This window comes from Camelus ferus, unplaced genomic scaffold (genome assembly GCF_009834535.1).
Source record: "Camelus ferus isolate YT-003-E unplaced genomic scaffold, BCGSAC_Cfer_1.0 contig298, whole genome shotgun sequence".
Taxonomy (NCBI): Eukaryota; Metazoa; Chordata; class Mammalia; order Artiodactyla; family Camelidae; genus Camelus; species Camelus ferus.
This window is the reverse complement of record NW_022588414.1, coordinates 606,342-626,186: the sequence shown is the minus strand read 5'-3', so window position 1 is coordinate 626,186 and position 19,845 is coordinate 606,342. Positions and strand designations below refer to the sequence as shown.

The 19,845-nt window shown below is 33.7% G+C and overlaps 1 protein-coding gene across 1 annotated transcript in view; it reads left to right on the top strand.

The window, feature by feature from the left end:
* The window catches only part of GRIK2 (glutamate ionotropic receptor kainate type subunit 2), an 896,246-nt gene that overhangs the window by 271,378 nt on the left and 605,023 nt on the right, over positions 1-19,845 (top strand). The window contains exon 7 of the mRNA XM_032476219.1: positions 17,780-17,844. The gene's annotated coding sequence lies outside the window, so the exon portion shown is untranslated. The remainder of the gene's footprint in view (positions 1-17,779; positions 17,845-19,845) is intronic.

The following is a 19,845-nucleotide window of genomic DNA, read 5'->3' as shown; positions in this document are numbered from 1 at the left end:
ACTGACAGGATATAAGGATGGAAAAATGAATTATGGTATGCTTACATTTCGTAACCAGAAAATAATTTCTTGATTTTTTTAAAGCGGTTTTTCCACGGCTGTCAGCTGTTAGTGACCATATATTTATATATTAATATGTTTGCTTTTTGCCAGTTTGGAATCTAGTTGAGACTGAACTCTAATCAACACTTTTCTGAATCAAAGCCTAGAGCCTTAATTAAGCTAACAAATGACTACACTTCTTAATTGCAGTGGTCATGACACGCCACTATTTCTGGCAGCTGGCATTCTTATTTGGAATATAGCATGTATATACACTGTGACAGTGTATAAACCAATATTAGTCCTAAAATTAAGGTGGCCTGTTCTTTTTAAAGATTTTATGAATATTGTTATATGGAAGTATGCATGGAATAAGTAAACCCAGGAGGCCTAAAGATATATGAATAGTTGACATAAAGGAAATAAATTTAGAGGAAGTAGCATGGAAAATATGTAAAATCTATATTGTTTAACTGGAGCTAATTTAATGTTTTAGCTCTACTTTAGAGATTTTTTTCTCTAAGTGTTTTCTTAAGTGTTCTTTGTGACCTTATGGTGTGATTACAGTTTGTAATGTTTAGCATATTCATATCAGCCTAAATTGCCACTGATATTAAATTATATTTTGAACTTTAAAATGATCATAAAAAGACTCTTTTAGATGTTTCGGCATTTAAAGTTTGGGTTGAGTGCTTTTCTGTGACATCCCGACGGACTGGTTCTATTGGAAAAATTGCAAGTTTGTAGACCATGATCCTATCCTAGGATGGTGAAAGGGTTCTCTGTGAGTGACCCAGTTCAGATTCCTCATCTGAAAAATTAGCAGGCTGGAGCAATTTATGCCTGAGGTCCAATTCTGCTCTTAGAGAGTATGATTATCACTTGCAGTATTTGGTTTTTCATCCCATGGCTACCTTCACTAACACACAAAATTGAGAGCAGATTATACGTAAAGGTCAGCAGCATCCATGGAGAATTGTAGGGAATATGAGAGAACGTTATTGGGGCTTGAATATATTCCAGGAAGTGTGCTTGATGCTCTTCGCATATTATCTCCATAATCCCTTCAGCATACATATTAGAGTTAGTCATTAGATTAACCCAATGAAATTGCCCTCTTTATAGATCAAAAACTGTTGAATTTCAGCAATTCCATATGGGCCACCCGAAATGTTATTCTTTTTATTTGACAGATCAAAACACTGAGGCCTGGAGGAGATAAGTAACTTGCCCAGGCTCACAGCTATTAAGTGGCCAACCTGGAATTTAAACCTAGTCCACACTTTTAAATACTACATAAAGCACTGCTTCTATAAACTAGATAAATGTAGCTTATTATTACTTGTTTCTACATGCGTGTAAATAATACCCTAAAAACCTTTTCAAATTGTATTTTTAATGGGTTCAATGTGCCCTACCACAACTTTTTTTGCTAGAAAGCCCCCTACTTTTTCTGTTCTAATATGCTAAATATTAACTTTTGACAAAGAACTGTAGAAGTAACAGCTACTGTATCTCAAATGCCCACAGCTAGTATATTAATAAGACAGAATGAACTTTGTATATAAGGTGGCAAAATTAGTACCAGTTCTTCCAATTTACTTGTTTCAGTTGCAAGCTTAAGTTTTGCCTCTGGTCCTTCATTAGAGATTTTATATTTGTGTGTGTGGGAGGGTATCATTTTGCTTTTGGAAACATGCATTTTTTTTCTTTATGACTAGTTTCTTGGGTTTTTTTAATTTAATTTTATTTTTTTAGTTTTGGTAAGAGCACTTAAGATCTAAACAAAATTTTAAGTGCACAAGACAGTATTGTGAACTGTAGGCACAGTGTTGCATAGCAGATCTACAGAACTTATTCATCCTGTATAGTCGAAACTTGATACCCATTTAACAGCAGCTCCCTAGTTTCTCACACATGTTGTTTGTTGTTGTTTTGCATGCTTACTTTGACAATTTGCAGATGCTGGGTGCAGTTTCTTGGGGTGGGCAAAGCAGGCAGACTCTATGTAGCTGAAAATATGCTTTGAGGGGCTCTGTTTAAAGCCATTGCATGCTAAGAATTTGAGTTTGACAGTCTTTGGCATGAGTCCTGGCCTGCTGTGAAGAAGTCAACAACACGGAAGCTGGCATACACGGGCCGTTTTGGCCCATTAGACAGCAGGGTGTTACCCAGGTATGCAGCGGCAGGGAAAGCAAGCGTGGCACAGCACCCACTGATGAGATGCTTGTCAGCAGTCACTGTGCTGCCAGTGGGGAAAGGAAAATGGACACCTCTCAGGAGTCATGACCAGTCCCTTTAGCCGTAGATGCTTTTCTGTCCTCTTGTGATCCTATGACATGAAGTCAGTGCCCTCATTTCTTCAGCAGTAGGTATGTGCCATGCACAGTGTGGGTGATTTGCACAACCAGAACTGTTCTTGGTACATAACAGGTACTCATAAATAGTTTTTGAATAAACAAATTATCCCTAATACTCACAACAATATTACCTGTTACGTACATTAGAGGCTTACGTTCCTAAGGCAGTTGTTTTGGGAGGGCGTTTGAGATACGGTAGCTGTATTTCTACAGTTCTTTGTCAAAAGTTAATATACAGCATATTAGACTAGAAAAAGTAGAGGCTTTCTAGTAAGGAAAATTGTGTGGTGGGGCACATTTATCCCATTAAAAGTATAATTTAAAAAGGCCTTAGGGTATTATTTACATGCAGATAGAGATACCTAATAACAACCTGTGTTTATCTCTTTTTTAGAAGCAGTGTTTTATATAGTACTTAAATGTGTGGACTGGGTTTAAGTTCTAGGTCGGCTAATTTCCATGCCTCTCTGAGACTGTGGCTAGGTGAGCCCTGACACAGAAAGCATGGTGGTTGGCAGACAACGTTGCTTCAAGTTGATGGCAAAAAAAAAAAAAAGAAAAAGACTGAGCCCTCACACACACAATCAGCTATACCCCAAACATAGTTTGGGTCTCTGCTCTCACTTCTACTCATATTCAAGTAGGCAACAGGGTGTTAGGGAAAAGATTTTGGAGTCAGACCTGAATTTGAATCCTGATTTGTCACACAGTATCCTCCATCCACAGTAACCTCTTATGTCTTCAATATCAGATCCTGTAAAATGGAAACAATAATACACATCTTACAGTGTAGTTCTGAGAATAAAATTAAAAAAATCACTACAGCATCTAGCAGATGATTTGGCTCATAGTTAAATGCTCAACAAATGTTAGTTTCTGTCCCTACTTTTTGAACCTACATTTTCTATGTCAAGGCTTCCCCTGATGCTCATTTTACTATGACGTTGCCACTGTAGAAATGTTCCAGGTGGCAGTAGTTGAATAAAGTGGTTTGCTTCTTCTTGGTCTCTTTTCCTTTGCCCAGACATAGTCCTAGAAATGGGTTTAATTTTATCATTTCCTCAGAAGCCATTATGTCCAGCAGTAGATGAATTGGGTTGACGGCTTATTTTTCTCACTGAAACACACAATAGAAGTTGGAAGAAAAAAAAAAAAACTGGCATGGAAGTAGAGAGGTTCATGGGTACCTAGAAAGTCCCAATCTTTTTGTTGTGACATAAACAGGTTGCTTTTGGGTGAGTGAGAAGCTGGGGGAAAAAATGAGGTGCTTTCTTCTAATGAAAATCTGTTCCCTTTGAGAAGATGTGACCAGGTAGAGCTCAAGGCTCTAGCAGAATATACACCAGAAAGCTTTATCCTGTTAGAAAGTGCTTGTAGTACGATTCATATTAATATTTATTTATTCATTTGGAGAAATGTTTTGCTTTTTGTTTTTATATTTCTTGATGCTGCATTTATTTTTTCTCTTTGAAAATTCTAATGACCATCTGCAATACTGGGAACTAGAGAAGTTATTATGACAGCTATATTTCAGATTCGGTTAAGATTCCTGGTAAAGTGCATGCATTAGCTTTTAAAAATTTAGGGCAGATTCTAAACACCTATATTCTAGCTTTTAAAACAAAATGTGTCCTTCTTGAATGCTGGAAATTTCTCAAAAAAGAAAAGAACATAAAATCTGTTCAGCATGTTTCTTTGAGAATATTTTTCAGAATGTAAAGTCTTAGCTTCACTTAATTAACTTTGGTTGAAACAGAACCATGTTTTTTTTCTCCAGTAGTTGGCTTCCTTCACTGATTTACAGCCACTAACACTAACGACCAACTCATTCTTCTGGAAACTTTCTTCTTCCCTTATCTGGGTTCTCTATCTTAGAATGACTATTTTTCTATACTCAAATTCTTTTTTTCCCCTGGTTTTATTTTTTTTTAATTGATGTGTGGTCAGTTTGCAATGTTGTGTCAATTTCTGGTGTACAGCATAATGTTTCAGTTATACATATACATACCTATATTCATTTTCATATTCTTTTCTATTATAGGTTACTACAAGATATTGACTGTAGTTCTTCCCCTGTTTTCTTTGTTCCTTTTTCCTCTTCCAAGAATGGAGCTTCCTGTCTTTAATTCTATCCTGTTTTTTCTGTATCTTCTATTTCTTAGTGAGCTTACATATTCACATGACTTCATGGATTATCCCTAAGTATGTGATTTTCAAATATCGCTCTCAAACAGCAACCATGCTTTCAAGTTCTATTCCACATTTCCAGCCCTTTGACTGACAACACCCCTGAAGTTTCAATGACATCACAATGAAATCCTTCCCATTTTTTGGATGCTGGATAAGAAATAAAACTAAAAAGGTCAACTCCATATTGGATTCCGTCTTTTCCCCCTCAATTTTTGGTAATTCAGTTATCATAGTCTCTCAGAACTTTTAATCTCTTTTTTTCATTACAATCATTCTACTATATTTCATCAACTCTAATATGTGTATTTGTTCAAATGTTACATCTCTGAAACTGGAATATGTCCTGCAGTCTATGGTGTATTAAGATTGTGCCATGGTTTCCTTAGCCGTGCTTTTTGTTCTTTCATAAAAGCACGTAAAATAATGATGCGTCTTACAACTGATTTGATGTCCCACTTTATGTAAACCCCTAATTGCCACTTTCCTGGACTTTGGCAATTGTTTTCTCAAGCTCCAGTTATTCTTTTTATCATCATCAGAATATTCTTCTTAAAGTAAAGTTCTGATTGATCACTCTCTTGTTCAAGAACTTTTACTTATCCCTGTTAGCAACTGTATTATCAAAATTCCGTATCTCGACATTCAAGGCCCTCTGATAGTTGTATCCCCCACATCACTCCTAATACTTTGCCATTCCACATACAGACTGGAAGAGTTGTCAAGTACACACTGTAATTTCTTATCTCTGTTCCTTTGCTGAAGGCAGTGTGCTGCTTCAAATGGTGTGTTCTTCCTTCCATCTGCTGATAACCTACCTATGAAATAAAGGAAGTTTAAATGTCACTGACTCCATGAAGCCTTAATGATGTGCCCCGACACTATGGCTTCTCTCTCAGTCTTGAAAGGTAATATTATTATTCCTATCTAATAAAGGAGGAAGTTAAGAAGTTAATCAGAGAGTTGTCACTCAAAGGCCAGGGTAAGGGACAAAGATAGTATTTGAACCTGGATCTTTCTTACTTAGAATAATATGCTCTCTTTACTTATACATGTAAGGAATAAGCTGAGAAAAACAAGGAAAAGAAATCCAGACCTCTGCTTTCTGTGTTGTAGAGGTAGATGTCTACTAATAACTTTATTTGACCTTAATGTCTACTTATAATGACATAACCTAAGCTACTCTACTTTCAGCTGGAGAATTTGTCATTTATTAAGGGGAGAACTCAGAGCCCTAAGATTTAATGTCTTTTTGCATATCTGGACACAGGACCATAGTAATCAGTGTAGTCTCCTTGTATCCTGTAGACTTGCTAATTTGCTTATAAATTATAATATTTTTTGGTAGATACCTTAGGCTTTTCAATGTACATGAGCATGATTATGTTGTTTTAGAGTAAGAACAGTTTTTTTTTTTTTTTACATCTTTTTATCTTCTCTCCATGCCTTTTGTTTCTATTCTATTTTTCCTTTTTGCCTTATTGCACTGGCTATAACCTCTTTTACAATGTGGAATAAAAATGGCGGGAGCAAGCATTTCCTTCTTGTTTCAAATCTTAGGGAAAAAACATTTAATCTTTAATCATTGAAGATGTTAGCTGTAGGTATTTTGTGGACACCATTTATTAGATTAAAGCTCATTTCTATTGCTAATTTATAAGTGAATCTCAAATTTCGTTAATATTTTTTACATTGATTGAGATAATCGTGTGGTTTTCCTCCTTTGTTAATATGTTGAATTACATTGACTGATTTTCAAATCTTGAACTAACCTTGCATTCCTGAGAGAAAGTGTAGTTGGTCGTGGTGTAATAACATTTTTAGAGATTATTGAATTTGATTTGATAATACTTTGCTAAAAGTTTTTGTGTCTATATTCATAAGAAATTCTTATAATATCTGTGTCTTATTTTGGTATCAAGCTAGTGCTAGCTTTATAAAATAAGTTGACAAGTGTTTCCATGTCTTCTGTTTTCTGAAGGAGTGTATGTAGTATTTGTATTATTTCTTCCTGTAATAAATGATAGAATTCATATTTAAGTCATTTGGGCCTGGAATTTCCTTTATTGTAGTTATAAATTGAAATGCTGTAATAGTTAATATGAAAATAGAAATAAAAGAGAATATGAATGTAATTTATAAGTGTAAATTATTGAAAATGAATTTAGATAACTAAAAATTCTAAATAATCAATTACCATAGTAGAAAAAAAGTTGTTAAAGAACATCATGACAAAATGCACCAGGACAAGACATAACACAGGTGAATTCTATTGGATTATTAAATGAATATAATTTCAAATGCTACAAACTTCCTCAGCTTGGAAGGAAGGGTTGTAACTGAAGATTGAATCACAAAGCAAATTTACTCTTGTCTGCTACCATCCTCTGAAATTAGTGAGCCTGTTTTTAATTTTTTAATCTCTGTCCATGGAGCAATCCCATGACTTTTCTGGTTACATTGAAATAATAAAATTTTGCATTAATTTAGCAATAAATGAAATGGATACTCCGATTTTCTTATATTCCTCTCTCCTCAAGGAAGAGCTCACTGCTGATAGAAACTGGTAGGCAATGATGAGGAGGCTGGTGTCTTTCTGCTGTCACTAGTTCTAGGCCACTCACTTTTGCAAGTTCTTCCAAGTATCCTGTCTTACCACATGTTTTGGTAGTTGCAATCTTTCATTTTAAAATCTTGACCAAAATTTCTGTTGTTAACATTGTGACATAAGAATGATTCAATAAAATTCTCTAAATGAATAATTTCTGAAGGAAATCATGATTATTTGTAAAGATAATAAAAACACAGTTGAAAAAATTCAATATTTATTTAATTTTTTAAAAAAAATTAGATTGGACAGATGATTTCTTAACTTGATAAAAAAATCTATCCCAATCTCCAAACCTCTGAAATAATGTGCAATAATGAACATATCCATCAGTATAGTGGTGTCCACCATTACCCCTATTATTTAACTTAGTCTGAAGTTTTCAAGTTCAACAATTAAATGAGAGAAAGAAGTGAAAGACATAAAACTGGAAAGCAAAAGATAAAGTAATTATTTTTTCTCAGTAAATGATATATCATACCTAAAAAATCCAAAAAATTAAATTAAAATAGTTTCCAACCAGTAAGAAAAACCAGTAATATTGCTACGAGTTGTTTTCATATAAAAATAATAACCAAAATCAATAATATTTTTATGTCATTACACAAAAACCAATTTAAAAATATAATTGAGTAAAAGATTCAATAAGAGAAGATGCATTATAATTGGTAACAAATATGTGAAAGACATATACAAAGAAAACTGTAATGTGTTAATAAGATACCAAAAGTATAACTGAAAATGGAAAAAGCATTTTCTATTTTTTAATGGAAAGACATACATTATAAAAGCATTATTTTCTCTAACTTAATCTGAATATTTAATTCAATCTCAGTAAAAATACCAACAAGTGTCTTTTTAAAACTGAATATGATTCTAAACTTTATGTGGAAAATAAAAGTAATAGTGAATTGATTATGTTATGGATATTGGAACAGTATAAATACTATAGAATTTAGAACAGTTAGCAAGGTGAACAGATCGGTGAGACTAAATAGAGAATCCAGAAAAAGATACAATTTATTACTAACTGATTTTAGCATATGATAAAAATAATAATTGTATTCTGATGGTGAACAGGTGAATTATTCAGCAAATTAGACTAGGGCAGCTAAATGAGTAACTAAAATCCAAAGATTTAAATATAAAAAGTGAAAGCAGAAATGTATTAGAAGAAGCGTGAAAGATTTTTTTTTTAATTCTTAGAGAAACATTTTTTCTAGAGATGATATAATACGCTTAAGCTATAATAGAAAGGATGTATAACTTTACATAAAAACAAAAGAAATATGAGAAGGTAAAATGGAGAAAAATAACTACAATTAACAAAGGATGGATTTTCTGGCTACATTTCATTTTCCTAAAAAATTAATTTCAGAAAAAGACCAAATAACTCAGTAAATGTGAGACAAGACCATGAAAAAACAGTACATAGAAAGGGAAATGCAAAATTGCTCTTAAACATATAACAAAGGCCTAAACTTCATACACAAGAAAAGTGAATTGAAACTTAAGAGAAAATGTTCATGTGTAAGATTGGCAGAGGTTTTTTAAAAGTTGATGCACTGTTGGTGCAGAGAAACAAGCACTTAGAATTATTGGTAGAAATGTAAATTGGTACAGTGCTGTGGAGGGCAATTTGTAATAGCTATCAAGATGAAAAAATACACGTATGCTTTCACCACTGATAATGCCTAGAAGTTCATCCACAAGCTGTACTCACACAGTGCAAAATAATCTATGCCTAAGGATATTTACTTCAGTGCTATTTTCAACAGCCAAAGGATGGATATAAGCTAATTTTCTGATAATAAGGCACTACTTATTTTAATGATGGTATATCCATGTAGCCATTGAAAAGGATGAGGAAGTTTTATGTACATTGATATAGAATGAACTCTAGGATAAATTACTGTTACATAATCATGTAACATGATTATGATATAACAGCAACTTACTGAACAATGCACATAATGCCACAGTATTCATGGAGAATGGGAGATGACTTTGTGTGCCCTTTTGTACATTTTGAACTTTTGTAGCATTTTAAATTTTGTAGCATTGAATTTTGTGACTAATTTTATCTGTTCAAAAGTATTTAACTTAAATATATTAAAAATAAAAAAAACCGATAAGAATGATGCTGACAAGAGATACTATATATTGAGTGCCTCAGATAGGGCTTTCATATATTATCTTCAGTGCTCACAATGGCTATTTAAGACCCATTATGTAATACCCATTTTACAGATGAGGAAATTGAGGCTCAGAGAGGCAACTTAAGTGCCCAGTATCACAGGATTAATAACCCATTTACCACCTGGAAACCAGGTCTATCTAACTTCAAAGCCAAAGATAACCAAGGTTTGGCCAAGTTCAACTGAGCATCACATTTAACTAAGTTTAAATAGATGTTAACCATTTCTCCACCTCATTGAGCCACATAGTACAACTTCTTCTTTTTAAGTACCAACTTGGATATAAATTAGCTAACTTTATTACTATAGTTTGTCATTTTATGTACATGAAATCTTGTTCTCCTGAAAGATCCAATTAAGATTACATAAAGTCCTGTTGTGTAAATGGTTCAACATTCCAACAACAAACTAGATAAACATTTTGCCAATCACTAATTAAAAAGCTGGCTCTAAGTACAATGACCTGGAGTCAGTTTGCATTCACATTTCTATTAAAGGCTAATGAATGCACAGCTAAACTAATTTAGTCAAATTGTTTTTTCATTGTGTTCAAAGTTAAAACTAACAATTCAGCTTTAGCCCTGAGTCTTTTAAATTATTTTTTCCTCCCTTATTGAGTAAAAGTCTAATTAAAAGCTTTTAGTCTTTCACATTGTGCAGACTGCTAAGTGCGATTGTTTAGTCTGCAGGGATTCAATTATTACTGAGCCTTAAAATATACATTTCTACAAGGATTTTTTAACCTACTTTGCCTGGAAGATTTTGTGCTCTAAAATTTAATTTGATAATAAGATTAATAATTGTGAAACAAGAGAAAAATTATCTTTGGTGTGAGATTTTATTTGTATTTGGTGTGTGGTTTTAACTGAGCCCTAAGATTCACTGAGTACTTACTAAGTTTCAGGTCAGGTAGAGTAGAGATGTAGAAAGCATCCAAAACATTATGTAACAGGTGTGAGTTTAACTCAGCCTATTCACAAATAGGACTGGTTATGTAATGTGCAGGGCTAAATAAAAAATGGAAATACAGGATCCCCTGCTCAAAAACTAGGAATTTCAACACGGCAACAACAGAGCTTTAAACCAAGCACAAGGCCTTTCTGACCATCGCTCCCTGTGAGTGCCCAGGAAGCCAGTTCTGCTCTCAAGTGCAGAGTATAGAAATCTCACATTACATTATTATTGCTTTTTAAATTAAAATGAGTCCCCAAATCCCATTCTACTAGGTGACAGACAAGTCCACATTCTCTGAGCTCCTCAGCTTAAAAGGTCTGAGGACTTACAAACACTGAAAGCTCCTGGTCTCTGGTGTGCACTGGTTGCTGCTGACATATCTCTGGTCCGAGCCCACTGCTGCTGAAGACGCCTAACTGGCTAGGGAACTTAGTGCCTAGCATTTAATTTTTCTAGCTACACCAAATTTGTAATCCAAATCAATACACTTTGAGACTGAACGGGGGGCTATACTGACCTAACTGGCCTATAATGGGCCTGTCCAGGCCAACCAGGCCACGTAGTCACCCTCCTGCAGCCATTTACCCCCAAAGTCCAGCCACGTCTCCCAGCATCGTGAGGGACTGGGCTGAGACTTCCATCCTTAGCAGAACCTGCGCTCCTCCAGCTTCTGCATGGGTTTGGGGAAGCTCTCCTCTCTGCCACCTGACACGTAAAACCCTGGCATATAGAAGATGATCAGTAAAATTAGTCTGAACTACCTATTATTTTTCTTCCATTTTCCTCCTAGTAAAGTAGTCAGAGATAATTTCTCATTTTGGTCCTTTTAGCTGTTTAACTTCCCAGGGGGACAATTGGGCTGTAGGTAGCCTGAACTTTTAAATACTGTAAAACCAAAAGAAACAAATAGACAAACAAATAAGTAAAAAATCCTAGTATTATTGAAGAATTGAATGTTTAATATTTTTTATAACAAATGTATAAACTTTAATTAAAAATGTGAAAATATTTTTGTAGAAAATGTTTCTTAAAAAGTTAACCATTTCCCTGTTTTCTAAAAGCATGTACACTATTCAGAAGGAATTTGTCCTTTGGTTATGTAGGGTCATTATATGAATTAGAATAGGGTTGTTAAAAAACATGGGCTCTGGAGCTAGACCACCTGGATAAGGATCTTTGCTTAGCCGTAAGACCTCGGATGAGTTACTTAAATTCTCTGGGTCTCAGGTTTGTCATTTGTAAAATGGGGATGCTAACAGTTCCCGTGTCATAATGTCACAGTGAGCATTACATCCTAATGTATATATAAAGTACTTGGAGCAGCACTAGTAAATAAATCTGAATAACTAGAATTAATATGTTATACTTGATAAAATAACTCAGAGGTATGTGTGCCTCCAATAAATGATCCCATTTTGAGCTCCTAATTCTGCTTTAAAATAAAAACCATGTGTCAGTGTTTCAAATATCAGACACCACTTCTTACTATTGTTAATGTGTACATCATAGCAATGTGTTGCTCCTTTTCCCCATACCTCTTCTAGTTGTTTTCTAGTCAGATATGCTCCATTTTCTTAGAGTTGTGCCTAAAGTATAAAAAGGTGGACTCAGAGTAAAACTGAGGGGCAGCCTAATAGTAAAGCAGATAAATTGTATTGTGTAGCCTTTGCAGACCTTGATTTGAGTTGATTAAAATGTTTTGTTTTTTCACTTCTCTCCAGATGCTTGATCATACTCAATAATTAAGATGGCTAATTAACGGGCCACTAGTTAAATGAGCATTGTATCTCACAAGCTTGTTACAAAGGTGAAGTAATGTGTCGTAGGTGAAAATGTGTGTAGACACTATAGTGATATATACATTCAGGGTTTATTATTACTGCTTTGCATGCTAATATTGTTAGATGTAGAACTCTAAGAAACATTAAACTTATGTGTAATATTCATACAATCCCTATCAACATTTCAATGGAACTTTTCACAGAAATGGAAAAAAAATCATTCATTTTATCATACATTTTGTATGGACCGACAAAAGATCCTGCATTGCCAAAGCAGTCTTAAGAAGGAAGAACAAAGCTGGAGGCATCACAATTCCTGATTTCAAACTATATTACAAAGATTTAGTAATCAAAACATTATGGTATTACCATATAAACAGACACGTAGATCAGTTAAACAGAATAGAGAGCCCAGAAATAAACCCATAAGTATATGCTCAATTAATTTTTGACAAAGGAGCCAAGAATATACAATGAGGAAAGGATAGTCTCTTCAATAAGTAGTGTTGGGAAAAGTGGACTGCCACATGTGGAAGAATGAAACTGGACCACTCTTTTACACCATGCACCATGCAAACATTAACTCAAAATGGAATAAAGACTCAAACATAAGAACTGAAACCATAAAATTTCTAAAAGAAAACATAGGAAGTAAGCAACTTCACACTGGTCTTGGCAGTGATTTTCTGCATTCGACACAAAAAGCAAAGGTGACAGGCAAAAATAAACAAGTTGGACTAATCAAAGTGAACAGCTTCAGCACAGCGAAGGAAAACATTAACACAAGGAAAAGGCAACCTTTGGAATGGGATACAGTATTTGTAAACCACATATTTGATAAGGGGTTAATGTCCAAAATATGCCAGGAAATATGCAAGGAAATAATACAATTCAGTAGCAAAACACAAATAGCTCAGTGAAAAAATGGGTTAAGGACCTGAATACATTTTTTTCAAAAAAAGATGGCCAACAGGTACATGATTAGTGATCACTGATCATCAGGGGAATGCAAATCAAAACTACAGTGAGATATCATCTCACACCTGTTAGGATGTCTGTTTTAAAAAGCAAGATATAGCAAATGCCACCAAAACTATCACAATATTGTAAATCAATTATACTTCAATTAAAAAAAAAAGATATGACAAATGCTAATGAGGATGAGGGGAAAAGGGAATCCTTGTACACCATTCATGGGAACTTAAACTGATACAACCACTGTGGAAAACAGTATGATAGTTTTTCAAGAAATTAAAAATAGAACTACTATTCCAATAAGCCCACGTCTGGGTTTGTATCCTAAGGAAGTGAAACCAGAATCTCAAAGAGATATGTGTACTCCCATGTTCATAGCAGCATTATTCACAATAGCCAAGGTATAGAAAACAACCCGCCTGTTGGTGAATGAATGTATCAACAAAATGTAGTGTGTGTGTATATTTATACATATATATGTATATATATAATAATACATATATATAAAGAAATATTTTTCTTCCTTAAAAAAGAAGGAAATCCCTTCATTTGGAGGGCATTATGCTAAGTGAAATAAGTTAGATAGAGAGAGACAAAAACTTCATCACATGGTACAGTTTAAATATGTAACAAATTTATTTGTCAGTTACACCGTAATAAAACTGAGGGGGGAAAGGATCAGTCCTCTATTATAATTCCTCAATCCAGTTTTCAGTACCTATGCATTGTCTGAGGAGAGGGCTACAATCCCCTCTGTAAGAAGGCTGTGCAAAGTGAGGAATAAGATCTTGTGCTGCTTCAGGAAGCTGAGGAGGATAAGAAGTGCTGAAGGCTGGGGCAGATGCTCAAACTGGTTTCACTGTGTCTTCCTGACTGCAAAGAAGTAGCTCTTACAGCTAAAATTAGAGTCTTTAAAAATACTTTTATGGTATAGACTTGACCCAAGTATTCTTAGAAAGTGTGTTATGAATTGTAGGATATTTGTTACTTTTTTGATCATTCTGTTTTTCATGAGACTGAGCATCTGAAAGATTTTTTTCGCACTTGAACTGACTCTTCTGACCCTAGTTGATATAATTCAGATATAAATCAAAGCTCTATCTTGAAAATTACCAAGTCAGAGAAACCAGAGTTATTGGAAATTCTGTAAAGTAACTTCAGTAGCTTCCCCTTTACCCATTCTATTTGCCTATTCAGTGTCCTTGACCTAGGCTTCCTTTTTCTTTCTTAATCTCTTCAATTTTTCTCAAAAATCATATGACAAAGCCAGAAACTTTTAATTTACAATCTTATTCAACCACAGATTATATTAGCATAATGGATCTCTGAAGACCTTGTCACCCTTTTACACTCAAGACAGTTGCAGAAAACTCACTTCCCAACCTGAGAGAAGCCCCTCTCCCTTGGAGTTGGCAGGTCCTCGGACAACAACTTAACACAAACTTGATTTCAACATCAAGTCTTAATCACTCATGTTTCTCATGTAAAGCTTGTAACTATAGTAATTAAGCAAAAATGACATTATTTTGTTTCCTGCTCATTGCCAATGTCCCCTTAACCAAATTTTCAAAGAAAAATAGAAACTGAGAATCCTGCAATTTACTCTTGTGGGAATTTTTACACAACCTTAGTTTCAGTTTCAGTGAGATGCAACGTTCAGATGGAAACCTTTAGGGAGTAGTTAATGGCCAAAATGAATTTCCCTAATTACCCCCACTAAATTGTCAACTTGCTAGCATAAGACTATCTCAATAACAGTTAAATTTAAAGTGTAATTGAATGAGGTGTCAGTACAGAAGAACAAACTGGTGCAACTTTCTATTTAAACTCAGTTTTCAGTCATCTGCCAAGTCCTTAAGTCTTCAGAGAGCTATCATTTTGGTAAAAAATACCATATTCATGATTGTCTTGTTAGTTTCCATTTGTTTCACTTTAGTCCCTTAAAAATCAATTTTATCTTAAACAGTAGCTTTCTGTTTTCATATCAGCCTAGCTTTCTCTGGATTTTTCATAGCTGCCTTTTCAAATTGCCTTTCTCTCCCACAGGAAGTCATGATGCCATTTGGGGTTCTGAGATACTTTAAAGTTCATAGTAATGATGTCAGAGGGAAGGACTTCATGAATATAAGAATGTTTTTTTCCAGAGGCATTCCCCCACTGTCTTCTCTCTTTCTCTCTCTTTCTTCTTCTTCTTTTTTTTTTAGTGGAAGGACCTAGAAAATTTCTGTCAGCTCGCAGAACAGCCAGTGAAACTAATAAAGCTGCTTAAAGTTCTGTTCCCAGCCAGAGGCGGAGCTGAAACTAAAACTCAAGCCTCTACCACTCTTTTTGTTACCAAGTCCAAGCTCATAATGCTTATCACAGGACAAGCCAATAAATAGAGAGATGAGGTGCCAGAGCAAGAAATAGTGATTTTATTCAGAAAACAGGCAGACCAAAAAGATGGTGGACTAGTGTCCGAAAGAATCATCTTATCCAAATTAGAATTCAGGCTTCTCTTATACTAAAAGGGGAGATGGGGGTGGCTGATTGTTACTTCTTGGTGCAGGAATCCTTTGTTTTTGCAGCTGCCCACATAGGTCCAGTCACAACGTTCCTGTGAAACTCTAATGAGATGATTGTTATTTTCTGTTCTGCGATGTTTTATCTCTAAAAGTTGTCTTTCACTTTCTTGATAGTACCCTTTGATGTACAAAAATTCTTAATTTTGATGAAGTTCAGTTTATTTATTTTTTCTGTTGTTGCCTACCTGTGCTTTTGATGTTATGTTCTTGAAGTCATTGCCAAATACATCATGAAGATTTTTTCTCTAGTGTTTCCTTGTAAGAATTTATAGTTTTAGCTCTTAAGTTCAGGTCTTTGACCCAGTCTGAGTTGATTCTTGTGTATGGTGGAAGTTAAGTGTCCAATTTCCTTCTTTTGCACCTGGATATCCAGTTTTGCCAGGACCATTTGTTGAAAAGATTGTCCTTTCTTCATTGAATGCTCATGGCACTCTTGTCAAACATCAAGTGACCTTTTACATAAGGGTTTATTTCTGGGCTGTCTACTCAATTCTTTTGGTCACTAAGTCTGTCCTCATGCCTGTACCATACTCTCTTGATTGCTGTGGCTTTATAATTAAGTTTTAAAATTCAGAAATGTGAGTCCTCCAACTTTATTCTTCTTTTTTCAAAGTTGTTTTGGCAATTTGGAGCACTTTTCAATTCTATGTAAATTTAGTGATCAGCATTTTTATTTCTTCAAAAAGGATGCTAGAATTTTGATAGGGATTGTGTTGAAACTATAGATTACTTTGGGTAGTACTGACATCTTGAAAATGTTAAGTATCTCTATACATGAATATGGGGCATCTTCCCATTTAAGTCACCTTTAATTTCCTTCAGCAATGTCTTGTAATTTTCATTGTACAAGTCTTTCACCTTCTTGGTTAGATTTCTAAGCATGTAATTATTTTAGGTGCTATTGTAAATGGAATTGCTTTCCTAATTTCCTTTTCAGATTATTCATTGCTAGTGTATACAAATACAACTGACTTTTGTGTATTTGTCTTGTACCCTGCAACTTTGTTGAATTTGTTTATTACTCTAGTCACTTTCTTGTGGATCCTTTCGGATTTATATATATAGATATATATATATAAGATCACGTCATCTACAAATATGAATAATTTGCCTCTTCCTTTCCTATTTGTATACCTTTTATTTCTTTTTCATGTCAATTCTGTCTAGAACTTATAGTACAATGTTGCATAGCAGCAGTGAAAGTTGTCATCCTTATCTTATTCTGATCTTAGGGGAATACTTTTCAGTCTTTCACCACTGATTATGATGTTAGATGTGGTTTTTCATAAATACCCTTAATCAGGTTGAGAAGTCTTCCCTCTATCTTCTATTCCTAATTTTTTGAACTCTTTTTTAAAACATCAGAGAGTGTTGAGTTTTGTCAAATGCCTTTCCTGTATCATATAAGATGATTGTGTGATGATTTTCCCCCTCTTCATACTATGAATGTGTAGTATTACATTGATTTTCTTATATTAAACCACCCTTGTATTTCTGGGATAAGTCTCACTTGGCCATAGTGAATAATTCTTTAAATATGCTGTTGGATTTGATATACAAATGTTTTGTTGAGGAGCTTCATATGTATAAGAGCTTCATATTTATAAGAGATATTTGTCTGAAATTTTCTTTTCTTGTAACATGCATCTGATTTGGTATCAGAGTAATGATGGCTTCATGGAATGAATTAGGAAGTGTTCCCTTCCTTTTTGATTTGGAAGAGTTTTAGGAATATTTATGTTCATTCTTTTTAAAATGTTTAATAGAATTTATTGGTCAAGTTATCTGGTCCATAACTTTTATTTGTTGGACAGATTTTGATCACTGACTCAATCGCTTTACTTGTTATAAAGCTGTTAAAACCAAGATTATACTGTATAGCACAGGGAAATATATACAAGATCTTATCGTAGCTCACAGAGAAAAAAATGTGACAATGAATATATAAATGTTCATGTATAACTGAAAAATTGTGCTCTACACTGGAGTTTGACACAACATTGTAAATTGATTATAAATCAATCAAAAATGTTAAAAAAAACTTTACATTTTTTTCTTTACTCAGTTTAGGTAATTTGTATGTCTCAAGGAATTTGTTGTTTTCTTCCAGGTTATCTAATTGGTTGGTGTACAGTTTTTCATAGCATTCTCCTGTAATCCTTTCATCTCTGCAAGGTTAGTAATAACATCCCCACTTGTATTTCTGATTTCAGTTATTTGTATCTTCTCTCTTTTGTTCTCTGTTAGTCTACTTAAAGATTTGTCAATTTTGATGATCAACTTTTGGTTTCATTGAATTTTCCCTATTATTTCCCTATTATTTATTTTATTTATCTCTGCTCTCATCTTTATTATGTTCTTCCTTCTATTAATTTTGGGGTTTTGCTCATTTATTTCTAGTTTCTTAAAATGTGAATTTAGGTTACATATTTGAGGTATTTCTTCTTTATCAATGAAGGCATTTATAGCTATAAATTTCCCTCTGAGTACTGCTTTTTCTGATTCATATATGTTTTGGTATATTGTTTTCATTTTTATTTGCCTTTAAATATCTTCTAATTTTCCTTGTTATTTCTTTTTTGACTCTTTGGTTGTTTAAGAGTGCATTGTTTGATTCTTCACATTTGTGAATTTTCATTTTTTTTCCTTCAATTATAGATTTCTAACTTCATTCCATTTGTGGTCAGAAGAGATACTTTGTATGACTTTAATCTTCTTAAATTTAGTAATACTTGTTTTGTGACCTAACATATTGTCTATCCTGGAGACTGTGCCATGTGAACTTAAGAAGAATGTATATTCTGCTGTATTTGGTTGGAGGGTTTGTATATGTTTGTTAGGTCTAGTTGTTTTGTTTGTTTGTTTTGTTGTTAAAGTCCTCTGTTTCTTTACTTCTGTCTGACTGACCTATTCATTATTGGAAGTGTTGATGCATAAATACTTTTCTTAAAAGCTTTCCAGGTGATTCTTATATGTAACAAGGTTGGAGAACAGCAAGAATGTGTGCATGATTTGAAAGCATAGTTAGAGACAAAATCTTTCTTATGAAGCAGTAATTGTTGACAGATCTGTGTCATTTGCTTTTGTCCAGAATAGGGTTTTTTCTTGCTTAGTTTTAGGGAGTTAGTGATTGGTGTATTTATACAGTAGTATAATCCATTAGAATTAATTTAGTGAGTAATATCTTACTGGTACCTATTAAATAGGCAATTGTAGTAAATAATGTGTTTTTTCTTAGAAAGAGAAATAGATTCATGAATAAAAAGACAGTGATTGTTTATTACTAGAATCAGGCAGCTGGAGCTGGAAGTCTCAGTGATGTATTGAAATTGCTTCAGCATGAGGAGAATGCAATTTTGGTTTTGGTCTTCCAAAGATATAGTATCGTTTGGCTTGTTGACCATCCCTCTGTGGTCTCTTATATTTAGGCTTTTTCCTCTTATTTCCTACTAAGACCATTGGCTCCATTGTATAATTAATATTAATATTTTGCATATTTTATAACCTTATGATACCATGTCATGGGAAAGTATGATATTCAAATCTATAAGACTTCATGTTAAACACTATTTTTGTACCTTACCTGCTATGCAACTTTGATAAGTCACTTAGCTCTCAGTTTACATCTTAGAAACTTAAATTTTTCTTCATGTTAAAAATAGAAGAATAGGTGTTTTAGCTGTCAGAGACTAAGTTCTTAACTTCCAAAGATGAAACTAAAGATGTATATATATATAGATTAATTAATGGATTGTTCTCAAAAAATACAGTTTCAATTTATTATTAGATCTCTTTAGCCTAGGAGAGATCTTTAAAATTGGTATGAAATATCTGTAATAGATTTGGTGGGCTCTCTACTCATGAAAAAAATCTTTGCATTCTAAATATATGTTGCTATGTTTCTGAGTTCAAATTCTAATTCTTCCTTTCATGACTGACTTCTCAATCAACAGGAATTTTAATTGTGTTTCTAAATATTCAGTACAGCTTATTCAAAGTGCAATGCAAATTGAAAAAGGTAAAAACACTACACATTTGCCATCTAGGAAATATGATGAACTAGGTAAAAAGAGTTTGTGTATAAGTGAGGAAATGTAATAAAATGTCAATATTGAATTTTTTCCATTATTTAGCTCTTAATTTTAGAAAATATTTACTAAATTTTTAATTTACTTT